General features: G+C 39.8%; 1 protein-coding gene and 1 long non-coding RNA gene across 3 annotated transcripts in view; both read right to left on the bottom strand.

Annotated features, from left to right (window-relative positions):
* FBXL7 (F-box and leucine rich repeat protein 7) overlaps positions 1-15,640 on the bottom strand; it is a 444,772-nt gene that overhangs the window by 166,891 nt on the left and 262,241 nt on the right. The gene's annotated exons all lie outside the window — the stretch shown is intronic.
* LOC119505958 lies at positions 293-3,771 on the bottom strand. The gene is made up of 2 exons (XR_005210914.1): positions 3,308-3,771; positions 293-1,388 (listed from the first exon to the last, which is right to left on the bottom strand). It is a non-coding gene; the product is annotated as an uncharacterized LOC119505958 (long non-coding RNA).

The following is a 15,640-nucleotide window of genomic DNA, read 5'->3' as shown; positions in this document are numbered from 1 at the left end:
TATATATGATGGATTATTTCCACTGAATACCTTCCTTGAAGTGGAACTGCTTGGTCAAAGGGCGTGCCCTGCAAGAGAGTGGGATGTAGCTAAACAGATGCTTTTGAAAACAGATCTCATCAATCCCCCCACCTAATAGCACTCTGCTGGAAGTTCTAATTCTCTTTCTCACCAGTACTGAATAGCACCCTGATTTTTTTTTTTCAAATCTGTGCCAATTTGAGAGTATCTCAGGGCTGCTTAAAATGTAATTTTTTTAAACCACTGGTGAAAATAAACATTGCAGAGTAGGTTTTTTTTTTTTTTTTTTTTGGTCTCATTTATATTTCTGCCTTGGCAAACAGCCTTGCTTTTCATTGGTTTTCTAAGAGTCTTTTTACATATTAAGATATTGTCACTGACTAGCTTTTGTTACAAATAGTTTTTTTTCCTTTTTCCTCAACTGCCTTTATTCTCTTTAAGTTTGTTTTTAAACAAAAGTTTTCTACTGCTCTATCTAGCCACAGGTGTTTTTATAAATAACATCCTTGGCTTCATGCTTATAATGTCCTTTCCGCCCCCAAAGCTAAATCAATATTCAACTATATTGTTTATTGCACTTTTTCTCCTTTTTTTCTTGTTTTCATATCAAATACACTAAGCCTTTGACATTTATTTTGGAGTAAAGTGTGAGATGGTTTTCAAAATATTTTCATGCTAAAGAGAGGAGACCCTAATCCTTGGGAAATGTGAGGTTCACTAGGCTGTTTGATTCCATGATTCTACCTTGGTATTACTGCCACCGTGATCAAAATTTCATCATGAAATATGTGCCAACCAAGCCCAGGGGAATGTAATAGGAGAAAACAGGAAGAAAAGGAAAACCTGTTGACTTTTCTGTTAACTTGGAAGCCGGAATCAACTTGTCATGGTGGAAAATGAATATGTAATTATAAAGGGGTGGACTGACATTGCTAAATGCTGGAATGAACAAGCCTTGCTCCCATTGTGCTCAGTCCCTTCAGCCTTTCAAGATGTGTACAACTCCTTAGGTGCAGAAAGTATTTTCACATATGTAACCCACTTACGTACTCACAAGACTCTGGGTGAAAGTCTAGGCCTCCTCAGTTCACAGAAGAGAGAACAGTGGTTCAGCAGTTCACGGCCACCACTGTAGCTCTGGATGTTACAGACGGAATGCAGAGAAAATTCATGGATCCTTTTGTATATTACCCATATCTGCATCACAGCAACTTAAAGCATCTGGCCACAAAAGTATTTTTCTGAGAGAACAAATCTCTATAGAGCTTCAGCAGGAGCGTGATTCAGCTTTCTGTTTGTCATAAGCAATGGATGTCTTCGGGCTCGGTGACTCTACTTGGGATTAGCGTCTGAAGTCTGAGAGCCTCCTAGGAGTACAGTAAGAATTTGAAGCATTCTTCAAAAAATCTGAAGGAATGTAAATTCCCAGGTCTCAGAGTCTGCACAGCTTTACTCAATTTCCTCCTAATGGCCAACTTGATCTGAGGCAAAGCTTCCCTAGTTTTGAGTTATTCTGCGATCACTTCGATAACTTTCTCTTAACCACAAAAACTTGTCTTTATAGAAAAAAACACACTCTTCTATGAAAAGGATTCTGAGGCAGGAGCAAGATACAAAATTTGAAATGACAAAGCAGCTATTGTTCATTTATCCTCGATTCCTAAATCCATGCCCCAATTCATTTTTTGAAGCTCACAGAAATAACATTTAATCTATTTGCTGTGGACACTATTGTCAAATAAATAAGAACTTCCCTCCAAACCCCTGCCCATCCCCCATGCAAAACATACTTAGAAACCCTTCATATTTACATTTGTCCACAAAACATTGACCCAATTCCTTATGGATAATAAAAAGTAAGGCTGCCAAGTTTTTTTCTTTAAGTTTGGTAAATATTTTCTTTCTCGTTATGTGTCCATCAAAGTCGTTTCTATTGAGCGAGGCTCCTGGCACATACCCTGGGTTAAAAAACACACTTGAGAGTAAGGAAAAAGCAGACTAGAAACCAATCTCTTAACAACTGCTGCTTACACAGTTCACAAGTGGCTGTTGGCAACATTAAAAATGACCCACTTCAGACTTGGGGTCATCCTTGCATTGCTACGTGAATTCATTTTCAGCCAGCCGTGTGAATGAAAATTTGAGAAACACTGCAGTTATACAATTATGGGTCTTGAGCAAGTGTTTCAATAATTCCGACAGACAGGATTTCCTAAATATTAGGAAATAAACTAGGGCCATTCCCCTTTATTCCTTCTTGTCTCTAAGCACTCAAGAAAAACAATCACAGCTAAAAATTGTGTTAATCAGTCTTTCTCTCATTCCAAAGGTGCCTCTAAAAGTCATGTACCTTGGTTCTTGTAATGAGCAAGGGCTGTCCTAATAGCAAAAACTGAAATGTACTTGAAAACAACTTGATAACATTGTGGGGGAAGGTTTGAAAACATCAAGGACTTAGGACCTTCCAGAATCCTTAACAGAGCTTCTTACAATTTAGACAACAAATGATAAAGCCACAAACTGCCCCTAGCTAATACTGTGTGTGCATCAATATGTATTGTTTTCACTGCTCCAAAAGACAGTCATGGTACAGACACAATCAGAGCTTGCTTTATTTTATATTTAGAAAAAATAAATTTCCCCCTGATATTAGAAGTTACATTGACAGTAGCAATACAAAGGATATAGGTTGCCCAGTGTTTGATTTACGAAATCGATCAATCATTTTTTTCTTTTCTGCATCCAACATGTAAGTGAGCTTGTTGAAATAAGTCAAATATCACTTATATTGAGCTTACCACCCCAACCTAGGGCCTGGTGGCCGCCATTCTCCTCCATGGCAGTCCCCCTTCTGCTAAACTCCAATACACTAACTTGTTAGAGTCTTCCCGACTAGTTTGCTAATATCTGGGGCCATCTTGTCACTCCAAATTTCTGCTCTTACTAAGGTCTCCTAGTAGTAATCCATCAGCTGTACCTACCACAGCCAATGCATTCAGAAGCTCCAAATAGGCCACTGCAGCCACTGAGCATGAAACAGTCACCCAAAGTTAAAGCTGGATGAGGCCAGAGAAGTAACTACCCCAGTGGATCTCAGTGTTGTTCTTGGATCAGCAGCAGCAGCACCTGGGAACTTGGTAGGAAGGCAAAATTCTCAGATCCCCACCCCAGCCCCACTTAATCTAATTGACTACACCACAGGCCCAGAGATCTGTACCTTAATAAGCCCTCCAGGTGATTCTGTTGCTTGCTTGACTTTAAGAATCAATGAGTTAATCCAACCTACCCATTTTCCAGATGAGAACACAGAGGGTCATGAAAATTAAATGAGTTGTCTGTGGTCTCACATTTGGTGATGAAATCAAGGCTAGAATATCCATCTGACATCCAGTTCAGGGCTATTTCCATGGTCCAAAACAGCATTACTGTTCATCCTGCCTGAGCTTTTGCTGACTGTTACCCTAAACTAATAAATATAAGTTAGTAAATCTACAACTTTTGAGAGGGGATGGGAGGTAGGTAGAATTGAAGGCTGTTGCTCTTAAAGTTACATACCACTGCTTGATCCCACTATTTTTACTCACCCTGCAGACAGATAAATCTTCCAGGAAACCATAAACATATCCACCAGGAGAACTAGATCAAAGCTCTCCACATCTGATTAATAAAGTTCAACAGTAAGACCAGTAATGGATTTGTCCTAATTAAGGTTCTGAAGGGAGAAAAAGCAATTCTTTTTAGTTTGGTGGACTCAATCTTTAGAACAAAGGCCAAGGGAATCCCTTGTCCACACCTCCATATGCTGCAAATGAAAAAACAATCACATGGGATTCTTGACAATAACCAAGGCTTTTACAACTTGTTTTCTATGTACATTTTAGAGCTTTTGATGTATACCCACAGACTGGGAAGAAAGAAAGCCAGTTGTGATCAATTGCTCTGTTAAGCCACAAATACTAACATGAAAAATGTGGACCATCTAAAGTTGAGGTCAAACGTTCCTCTTGATGGTCCTTGAGCTAGGTCAGACGGCTGATTGTTCACTTGCCAAAATAAGCTCTCCAATAAACAAACGGTCTGCTGAAAGAACAGAGTAGGAGATGTTCAAGTACTTATTGAATTCATCAGTCACAAATACTGTAAGGGGAAATAAAGATAGAGTATATCCTGGCACAAGTGTGTCTGGAAGGGTGTCCTGCCCTCTTGGAGTGAGCTGATTTAGAGCCTTCCCAGGCCGGTGGCTGCCCGACAGCCAAGTGCGACTTGAATTGCAATGAGCGAAATGTTCAGAGTCTTATCACAACAGCAACCGAAGCAATTTGAACCTAAAGCCAACATTTTGCTAAAGAAGAAGATTGATTAAACCAAGGGAAAATCCCTGGACATGCCACTCCGAAACAAGAGTGAACAATGAGAGTGAAACTACAGTAGTCCCTGAAGTAGCTTACAGTTCCCCACAAACCTTGTAGAAGGGTAATTTACTATTGATGAATTTAAGATTTGACTGGGAAAGAAGGATTTCATGGGAGACCAAGGTTGGAGGTGAATTTTTATACAAGTCTGTATAAATATTTGTACATTTAATAAATGAAGCAGCAGGTAAGTACAGTAGACAATGCAATGTGAGTTTTGATACATAATAAATTAGTAATCACCGCACATTATTGTTGAATCCTATTTATCATTCCTCGACTGCATATATTCATTAAGCTCTTCCCCTACAGATTCAATGAGATGTTTTCAAATTCTCTTGTTGCAAATTAGATGACTCTTAAGAAGCATATTTTGATGTGTTTTTTTTCCTATCCAAATTCTTAGTGTTTTTTGGAATTATTAATGTTCACCTCGTTTTTAGTTGCCTTAGTCCTGGTGAGTCAGAGAAACCCAATGGCCTGAGATAAAAACAAAAAAGAAAAGAAAGAAAAGAAAAACCTTTGGGAAACTCAGCTCTATTGACTATTTCCCCAACCAGTTTTTTCTTTACCTGACATTGTCCAGCCTTAGCTCTGCCCATGAAAACTTCAGGAAAAAGTACAGGCCAAGAGCCCCTCTCATCCATCTCAGCTCCATCCCTGGGACACACGCCTCTGGAGAACATATTTCCTTTCAGTCTTTTTTTTTTTCCATTCCCCAATATTTTATTTTATAAAACCTCTAACTCCTTCTCTGTGACTTTTTTAACATTCCATTTTTTATCCTCAACTTCAAGCTTATTCTCCCAAGTAGAATGATGTGCCGATTCTGAGCATAGAAACTAAAATCCCAAAAATTGACAAGAAATAAACCCAAGGTATTAAAATTTCTGAGGAAGAGCTCACTCATTGACCACAAACCTTCTAAATACTTAGTGACGTAAAATGATTTACCTATTTCTCGATTCTGTCATGATTCCAGAGAAAAACGCAATTTGCAGTTCTGCCTTATTTTTACTCATTGTGTGGATTACCCATTTTTAATCTGTGACTAGTTTCCAGACTGCTGAGCAGCACACTCCTGAACTGCCCTCCTGCTGCTAGGTAATCATTATACGCTCAGAGACAGGTTCTTATTTAAATATTAATCGGAGAAAAAAATATGACCTTGAATGCAAACCTGCTACAAAACTGAGAGCAAGTGCTCCAAACACTAAATATAAATACGTGTTTAAGATAAGCCATGTCTCAGACCAAGCCCACTGCATCCCTTTCTTTGATACATATTATTAATAATTGACACTGTACCCCAAGTGTCATCTACTGTCACTTATTGCAATCTTCACTCTCCAAAATGATAGGAAAGAATGTGATTCTATCAAACTTACATAAGAATCCAATGGTCTCTAACAGTCTCTAGCCTTATAAATGAGTCACAACTCACCTAGAAGATATCATCACTCCTTAGTAGATTCCAAAACAAGCCTGGCCCAAAGTTTTCTGAACCAACAATTATTTATGAAGGATTCTCTTGGGCAACTCTCTGGCCTGGTCTTCAGGTCCACTGAGATCTAAACTGAACCTTAAAGTCCAGGTTAGAACCCTTCTTTCAAAACTCTACTACATTATGTCCTTCCGTCTCCTACTCATCCCCTTTTGTGCAACCAAAAGTCTCATTACCACCTGGCAACTGATGAAAGAAAAGTAAAAACAAAGGAAAAACTTTTTTAGGAGGTCAAAGCCTTGTGGAAACAAAAGCCAAGTTGTTATTTGTGTATCCATTGTAATGGTACAGTTAAATAGTCTAACTTTACTGAACACAATGCAAACATCTCTCTGAAATCACACAATCATCAGAATCTACAGTACCTCAGAGTCAAAACACAGAAACAGAAATATATATGAATGATGCCATACAACTTATGCCTTTTTGAATAGGTATCACATCATGCTCCTCTTTCAGTGTAATAGGTTTAAAGCTGACATCTTACAACAGGAGTGACTGGACTCAGTAATTTACATCATATAGGTCTGGGTAGGGTTTCTTTCCAAATGCTAAAGGAAGACTACGAGTAATTCACATTCCTGCAAAAGAACTTCAGTGCTGCATGATACTTACATGGGCTGCTCAGTGCACCCGCTTTAGGGGCTTTTGGTTTTCCGAAATCTTACTTGATACTGGGATACAGAAACTGAAGTGAAGTTAGCCGCTCATGACATTGGGCCAATAGCAACCAAAAAATACCAGTGTAGAAGAAACACACAGGGAACCTTTAGACCTATAGGGCCCAAAGCATAGGCTATTGTGCCCAAGGGCAAAAAAGAAAAGAAAAGAAAAAACCAAGAACCGTTTCATGAATTCAGAATGGCACTCTAAGTCAATTGTTCAATCAGAGTCATGCCAGGAACTTGCCGGTGGTACTGTAGGAAGTGTTGAGAGTCATGCGGGAGGAAACTGTTCCCTTTCTCACTAAACTAGGCCACTAGCAGGGACCTGAGGTCAGAGAATAATGTTAACAGCAAGTAGTGCAAGAAGGAACGTGTGCTAGAACTCTGCATAAGGTCAGCTGGAACATTCTGCAGCAAGCAGCAAGCCTAGCCCGAGACACTGGTAAGGTTTAAACCCGGCCATTTATTATTTGTCGCCTAGAGTATACAGCCATCATCAGCTTTACATCCTAAAATTTTCACAAGCAGCCGACCAGATTGCCAACCCACCAGAAGGGAAGTTCCCTGAGGGCAGGGATATTTACCTATTTTAATCACTGGTATACTCAGTGCCTAGAAGAGACACAGAGGAGGCACTTAATGAACAGTTGTTCAATAAATAAACACCACAAAAGATCCTCATCTCATAGGGTGCTTATGCGTGTGAAAGTTGTGTCCTGTACAAAGTTACGGGGCCAAGGAACAAAAGGAGGCGAAAATCCAGCTGGTTTGCATCCCCTAAAACTTGCCCCTGGCCAATGCATTGGGGCACTTCTTCGTGGACAGAGACCCCTGGGCTCCATCAAGGGAAGCTTCCTCTCTTAGAGACAACGGGAAGTAACGCAACACATCTCATTGAAACCGTTCCAGAATTCAGAAATTTTGTTTCGTTTCCTGCTGAGACCTTCCTACATCAGCAACTTTGTACAGTAACTGAGGATATGCTTTTAACAAATGTGTCAACAAAGCAATACAAACGTAGCTTACAAATTGAATTTGAAGGCTCAAAATTAAAAAAGTATGCTAGCCCCATTCCTAATAGTTATCTATCATATATTGTTAATTATTCAACATGCTGCTCTGAGCATTAGGATTATAATTTTTCCATTGTTATTCCATAATCAAACACAATTAGTAACAAAGCATCTAAGAAATTCAAGTGGAGGGAAACATTAGCAGGGAGGGTAAAATAATGAATAAACTAAGGGTGAGGTATAAGTAAGAGTTTCTCAGGCTTAGCACTATTGACAGTTGGGGCTAGAAAATTTTTTGTCTTGAGAGGCTGCCCTAATGCACTGGATGCTCGTATCACCCCACCTCCTAGTTGTGACAACAGACACAAATGTCCAGACTTTTCCAAATGTCCCGTGGGGGACAAGGTCACCTCTGGTGGAGAGCTACCGGTATAGGGAAAACTGCTACGTGGGGATCGACATAGGACCAGAAGGTGTTTAGACATTCAGAGATAATGAAAAAGAATCACCAGCAAAGTCCTAAAATGGATCTAAGCCTTGCATCCACCTGGGCGATGATCCAAGTTCAGATGCCACAGTTGGGGAACAGAGGGTGGTAAGAGGGTGGAGGGTTAAGAAGAGACATAACCGGGCTAGCAAGCAGTATGTGGCAAATATGTAGAAATGGATGGAAAACCTAGAAAGAATGATTCCCTCTGGGCTCCACATCAGTAATAATCAGTAGTAATCTGAGCGATTTATATGGATTCACACACACACAGAATGAAACAACCAACCATTGTCCACAGACAGCATTTTTTTTTTCTTTGCCTAAAAAATGTCTTTGCTGAGAAATCAAAAGTCTCACTACGGTTGACCTGATTTAGATGAGGTATGGCTGAAATAAGCGAGTATCTACTATTAATAATAAAGGATGGACGGTCTTCAATTTCACTCTTGAAAGAAGACGGGGAGTGGTGCTTGCAAGGTAGATGGAGACGGAGTGGCATCATTAGGAAAAGGAAGAGGAAACGATATGAAAGAGCAGAGCAAGTCCCAGGAGCAGCCTGTGAGGGGAAGCTGCTGACGAGCAGAGGGGAGGGGAGGTGGGAGCTTTGGTGGGACATGAGAGAAGCCCAGTTCTTGAAGGACGCTATTGGATGGGGAACCAGAAGGAGAGGGTGAACTTGAAAGATGTTTAGGAGACACAACACAGTGGATCTCTGGGGTGAGAGAGTAAGTAGAACGAAGGGTGCAAAGATGTAAAAATCACAGTAATGACAAAGGATAACACAAATAGCCAGAAATGATTGATTTAGTAATGACATATTGGCTGGGTTGACCCCGTACATTCTCCAATCTCAGATTCAAGCCACTTGGCTTGTGCTTTCGGGTAGGAGGATGTTTAAAACTCTGATCCAACCCCAATCTTGGCAGTCTTGTTGTTCTTTTCAAGACTTCCTCATTCAGGTTTGTGCCAACAACATCTTAGCACAGGGCATGCATAAACAAAGATGAAGATGGGTAGAACTGTACCGTCAAGAAAGCTTGTGGGAGAGGGAAAGGTTAAAGCAAAATAACACATCTCTGTGTTCATTCTGATCTATTTCATCATTATAGTTGATACTTAGGAACAACTATTTTGCATATATGCAAAATTGCCTCTTTTTTTTGAAACACTTCCTTCATTTGGATTCTCGGATACCACAATCTGCTAATTTTCCACCTTGCTCCAAGTTTATCGCTGCATCTTCCTGTAGGCCTATGTTGGAAGTCCCAGAGCTCCAGCCTCAGAGTTCTTCCCTTTCTACAAACTTTACCCAGGTAAGTGGTACTACAAACTAACAAGTGCTGCCCTCAAAATGTTTGCCAGTCCATGGCAGGAAAAGTACAGAAAGTGAGAGCAAGTGTCTAGAAACTTGTATCGCATTTCAACATAATTTCATGCTTGTTAAAGCTCACAAAAAAGGAAGGGCTTGCATTTTGTGTCTTTCTTTAATTTTCCCGTTAACTTATTTTTATTGCATTTTTACACAAGTATTATTCCATGACAAATTAGGAAAAAAAAAGCTGTTCCTTTGTCAGAGGTATTTTGAGACGTGCCATCCTAGTTGACCTCACTTAACCCCATGGTTTTAAATACCATCTATATGCTGTCAGCATCCAATTTTATATTTCCAACCTCAAACATCCATGTGAGTTCCAGATCCACTCCTCATCTCTACTGGGGAGACTAAAAAGCATCTCAAAGTTAACATGTCCAGAAATGAAGTCTTCTTTTATGCTCCCAAACCCACTCCTTCCTATTCTTCCAAATCTTATTAAATGGCACTCCACTCACCACTTGCTCAGATCACACATCTACTGGTCATTTTTGATTAGTCCCTTGCTATCACACTCTACATCCTGTTCAGCAACAATTCCTTAGGCTCTGCCTCTAACAGTATCTCAGATTGGACTGCTTCTCACCACCTCACAAGATCTTGGTTCAAACCACCATCCCTCTCACCTGGTAAAAGGAAATAACTTTCTGCTTTTTCTCCTGCTTCCACTCTTGCCCATGAGAGTCTTATTTTCCAAAGCACCCACAGTAGTTTTTTAACAGTGTAAACCTGATCAAGGCACTTTATGCTCCGAACTCCCCAGTGGATTCCCGTTACACTTAGAACAAAGTCTCCAGTGTTCCCATGGTCTAGAAGACTCTATATAATCTGCCCCCTCCATTATTCTTCTGATCTCACCTCTGACATCCAACTTGCTTCTGTTCCAAACCGCACCTTCCCTGCTGTTTACAAATGCTTCTGCATTTTGGTTCCCTCTGCCTGAAACACTTTCTCCCAGACATTTGCAGGACTTACCCCATTCCTTCCCAAGAACCTTTTTAAAATAGCACTGTGACAATGCTTCACCTCCTTCATTTCTGTACTCTGCTTCATTTTTTCTCAATGCACTATGATGCACTATGATGACTTGACAATGTACTAAAATTCAATTACTTTTAAACTTGTTTACTGTCTATATCCTCTCCTTAGAATGAGGGCAAGGACTGTGGCTTGTTCACTGATACTGCTCCTTGTCTAGGGAATGCTTGACACAGAGCAGAGGTCCAATAAACGGTTTTGAATGAATGGCTTTATTTCAAGCATGTTCCGGAATACAGAAAGTAGTACAAGTAATGTATTAGTTAACACAAGGATTTTGCAATTTAGACATATCACGCATTCATTCATCTTACTTCCTCAACACTTTTTTTTAAATTGAAAAACTACACACACACTCTTATAGGCATGCCGTGCACTCTTATTTAGTCCAAATAACTAAATATTTATATTTTCCTTTGCTGAGCCACACAACTGTGAAAGTGCATTGACTCAGATGCACCTGATTGTTATATTGTGATAACATTCTGAGTTTTGTTCAGCAAACTTTGTGGAAAAGTCAATATAATAGTGTACATAAGATGGAAAGGAAATGCTTGAAATTTTTAGGAAAGCCAAATCTCAAATATCAGGGAAGAAGCCAAAAAATACAAACAATCCTAATTCTAATTAAAATGTAGCTTTATCTGCTCATTAGCACAGGTCATCTAAGGCTTTAATAGATATCACTCTTTAGCCTTGTTCATTCATTCATTTTACGGATATTTATTGAATACTACCACATGGGGGACTCTGCTGTAGTGGGTTAATTAGTTTTACAGTTTTGTTGACCACACAGCAGTCAACAGAACAGACAGCAGCCTTTTGCTCAGAGAACTGCCTTTCCAGTGGAGCTTTGTGGTTTCTGATACCTGAAACTACTTTTCACCAGCCAAATTCTGTAATGCATGAGCTTCAAGGAGTTTTAACATCCTCCTTGTTAGGGATGGGTCTCCTATTCTTCCGACTATCTATTCTAAAATATTCAAATAGTTTTAGAATTAAGATATACTATTCTCCTCCACCACCACAGGGGGGAAACACTTAGGAAATGCTTTTCAGATTTTGATTTATTAAAGACGAAACCATCTGTTTTTCTCACCAGGGAGTATTTATACATATCCCCTTTCATCAACTAATTTTGGACAAAAACATCTCTAAAAACAGCAGAAAGTGCCTATTAAGCAAAAAAATGGACTTAAACAATAGACGCACACAATTAATGATTCTCTCCTCTTCCCCTCTTCCCAACACATTGCTCATTCTGGCCTCAATAAAGCCATCAACTCTGATTTTCATTCAAATTTAACTTGGTGTATTTGTCCCTTGACCCCTGACCATGTCACCCCTACACAATCAGTGGATTCAATTTACATTTGTGGGGTAATCCTCTGGCATCTGGACTGGTGGGTCTTCCAGAGAGAGAAACAAAAGTTCTTTCTTTGCACCTCTCCTTATTTGATTAAGGAGTGTTATAATTCTTAAGAATGGTTCCATGTTTCCCTATAAAATTTAAGTGGGATATATGCTATTTTCCTCCCTTTTTTGCCTCACTGCTTGCACTTCAGCAAGCAGCCCCAGAGAACACACTAATTAATATTCACTACATTGGGTCAGATGTACTTTAAATGTTTGTAATCTTTAATTTCTTTTTTACACCCAGGAGCAGCATTTTCCAAAAAAAAAGGCAGAAAAAACAAAGAACAAGGAAGAACCTTTAAATCTCCCACAAAACGTAGAGAATGCCAATGCACGGCTTCTTATATATATATATATGTATAAACTGATCCTGACTGTCAATCCACCACTTTTTTTTTTTTAAGTTAAAAAATCACTTGAGATCTCCAATGAGAAAGAAGTTGTAAATACATACATATACACAGGCACCCATAATATCTATGCAATGGGAAAATCACCAATAAATTTGACCTTACATTTAGTATCAGGCAGACATGATACAGAAATTAAAAATATGGATCAAAAGACTTAAAGCGTGTATATGTAACGTGGAGGTCAATTCTAGGCAATTTCTAAAGCAAGATTACCAATATTTATTAAGACATTTTCTAAAATGGCTTTTATTGAGATAATCATTAGTTTTATTGAGGACTATTACAAAAAAGAGTACAGGATATGTACTACTAATTTGTGTGATGATGTGTTTAGTTCACTTCCTCATACGGTTACTCTATTATGAGAACACACAGGAGACATTTCTTTCTTACGAATATGCACAATTGTCCTGAGCAACAACATTCTTTACGTCCCATAAGCACATTGAATTTTATAACTAATTGTGATTCTCTTTTTGTTTGAACAGTTAGTAAATTCAAAGCAAATCTGTGACCCCTTCTGACAATTGTATCTATGCCATGTATACTATGAACATTGCTCCTTGGTTGTGTTTTCTTTTTCTATCCTTATTTTCCCTTTGCCCAATTTCCTCTCCATTGATTTTATTCTGTTCTATAATATGTATTTTGGTGAGCCACTTTAAATCTGTTTTGTAAAAAAAATGGTGAGAATTTAAGGAGAGATAGAAAAATACACATTTACCAGCAAAAATAATTTCTCATTAGATACGTAATCATTCTCATTTGGGATTCATGACTATTTGAGATAATCTGTGTTTCTTTTTTCTTCAGGGAAGCCAGTTGTGTCAAATGCAGTTCTTTTTAAGAGGAAGAGGAAGAGGGCAACACATTTAAGTGAAGCCCAAGGAAATCTGTGGGTGAAATATGGAACTGAAGGGAAGACGGTAAATGAGAGACCTGTGGTTTTAAAGATAACTCCTTTCAGCTGAGGCCTGAAGACTGTAGCCCCAACATGTTAAAGTGAAATGGCAAACCCCACTGTGTAAATGGTGGAAAAGGCAGTGGAGGAAAACCAGGATGGTGACTCTTAAATCCCTCACCCTCATCGAGGTAGACAGATTCAGGGGTTGGAAACTGGGGAAAGACCTCAAAAGGCATTTTTTCTTTTTTTGGAGAGAGCTTTGCTGTGCGTGTCCCAACCCCATTCCCCCAGGAAAGGGTGAGGGACGCTCACCCCCCACCTCTGACCTGGAAAGGGGGGTTTCGAAAGACCACTTGAAATGACAGTGAGATACCACTACATGCCCATTAGGATGGTTATAATCAAAAGGAAAGGTAATAAAAGTGCTGACAAGGATGTGGAGAAATAGGAACCCTCACACACACTGGTGGGAATGAAAAATGGTGCTGCTGCGGTGGAAAACAGTCTGGCACTTCCTCAAGAGGTTAAATTTAGTTATCATATGACCCAGCAATTCCACTACTACATATGCTCTCAAGAGAAATGAAAACACACGTCCACACAAAAACTTGCACATGAATGTTCAAGGCAGAAGTATGTGTAGTAGCCAACAAGGGGAAACAATCCAAATGTCCATCACTGATGAACGGATAAATAAAATGAAATATCTCCGTAAATGGAGTAATATTTGGCAATAAAAAAGAGGACTGACACACTGCAACATGGATGAACCTTGTAAATATAATGCAGAGTGAAAGATGCCAATTGCAAAATATCACATATTATATGATTCCCTCTGTATGCAAATCTATAGAGATGGAAATGACATCTAAGGAGGTAGGGGCAGGGAGCTTGGGGGGACATTAGGAGTAGGACTACTAATGGGTATTGTGGTTTCTTGTTGAGGTGATGAAGATGTTCTAAAATTAATTGTGGTGATGGTTGCACAACTCTGTGAATACACTAAAAAACATGGAATACACTTTAAATGGGTGGATTGTACAGTACATGAATTATATCCCAACAAAGCTGTTATTTATAAAAGCACTTGAATAGTTTAATGTTTAGTTGTGATAACTGCTGAATTATAGCTGAAAACATCTGAAGGGCAAGAAGCTACGTGGAGCAGAGCAGAGCGTGGCACTCTGGGGAATAAGAGTGCTTCATTGAGCATTTCCTGTAGCCCGTTGGTGTGCCATGGGGACCCCCAGCTGGAGATGTGAGGAGGGGTCCTCCTGAAGGAAGCTGACATGGAACCCAGGTGTCAGGGGGCTGCAGGCAAACAGCTGGAATGGGGATACATTTGCCTACATCCCTCAGGGGGTCCGCAGGTGAGAAGCTTCAGTGATGTGGCTCCTGAAGGACCAAGCTAGATCCTCACAGGAGAGAAAGAGTCAGAGATGGACATCTGCTAAGTCCAGAGAGTGGGGCCAGCAGAAGCCACCATAGCCCCCTTCCAGTAGGAACTCCCTCCTCTCCTGGCCCCTGCCCACCCTGGAAGTCTCAGAATCCCAGCTTAGCAAAAAGGGTGGTAGAAAAAAGAAACCATCAACATTCCCCTTCTCTGAATGCATGTTCTGGGCTTTCCACCTGCAGCTGCCCAATCCCACCAAGGAGAGGGGAATAATCACAGACCTCCATCGAGATGGAGTTTTAATTATCACATGGGCTTATACAATTTAATTACTGAAATAAGGTTATATCTGTGCCTCAATGCAACTGGAAGATTCATCCTTCTCTAAGGATGACAGAAAGTCTGGGGCCCATGTGGGTGCTCACCAAGGGACAAAGAAGAGAAAGGGTCAGCTCTATGGAATAACAAAGAGACAGTGGGAGACAAAGTAACTTGGCTTCGTGAATATTAACAAACATGAGTCACGCTTGTTTGACCTAACATTCACACAATTCTTCAAATGTTAGGTTATTATTTCATTCCTTTTCTAGGACTCTTTAGTTGGTTGAAAACAAGAGCATGATTGTTTTGTTCTAGTGACTGCTTGAGTGCCCAGAAACAGAACTATCACACCTTTCCTGGGGGGAAATCACAGATCTGAACAAAGTGACATCATTTGCCTTCTTTCTTTACAGAATGCTTGGCTTTCAAAGTATTTGATAAGCAATGCCACTGTCATGTATGGAATAAATAAAGAAAGGTACAGTGCAAAGCCACCTTCCTTACTAAATCTAGTAAGTGGTGCCTCAGCTTCCCCTCTACAATGGTACTGAGTGAATGTGGTGCACTTGATGTGAGCTATTACGCTTTTGGATAAAGTAGGCAGGTCTCGGCCAAGGGCAATCATCATTGCAAAGTCACGTAAGTTTAAAGAAGAGGGTAAATAGAGAAGACTGGTTC

Source organism: Choloepus didactylus, chromosome 11 (genome assembly GCF_015220235.1).
Source record: "Choloepus didactylus isolate mChoDid1 chromosome 11, mChoDid1.pri, whole genome shotgun sequence".
Lineage (NCBI taxonomy): Eukaryota > Metazoa > Chordata > Mammalia > Pilosa > Megalonychidae > Choloepus > Choloepus didactylus.
The sequence above is the reverse complement of the archived record's forward strand: the minus strand, read 5'-3'. Positions and strand labels throughout refer to the sequence as shown.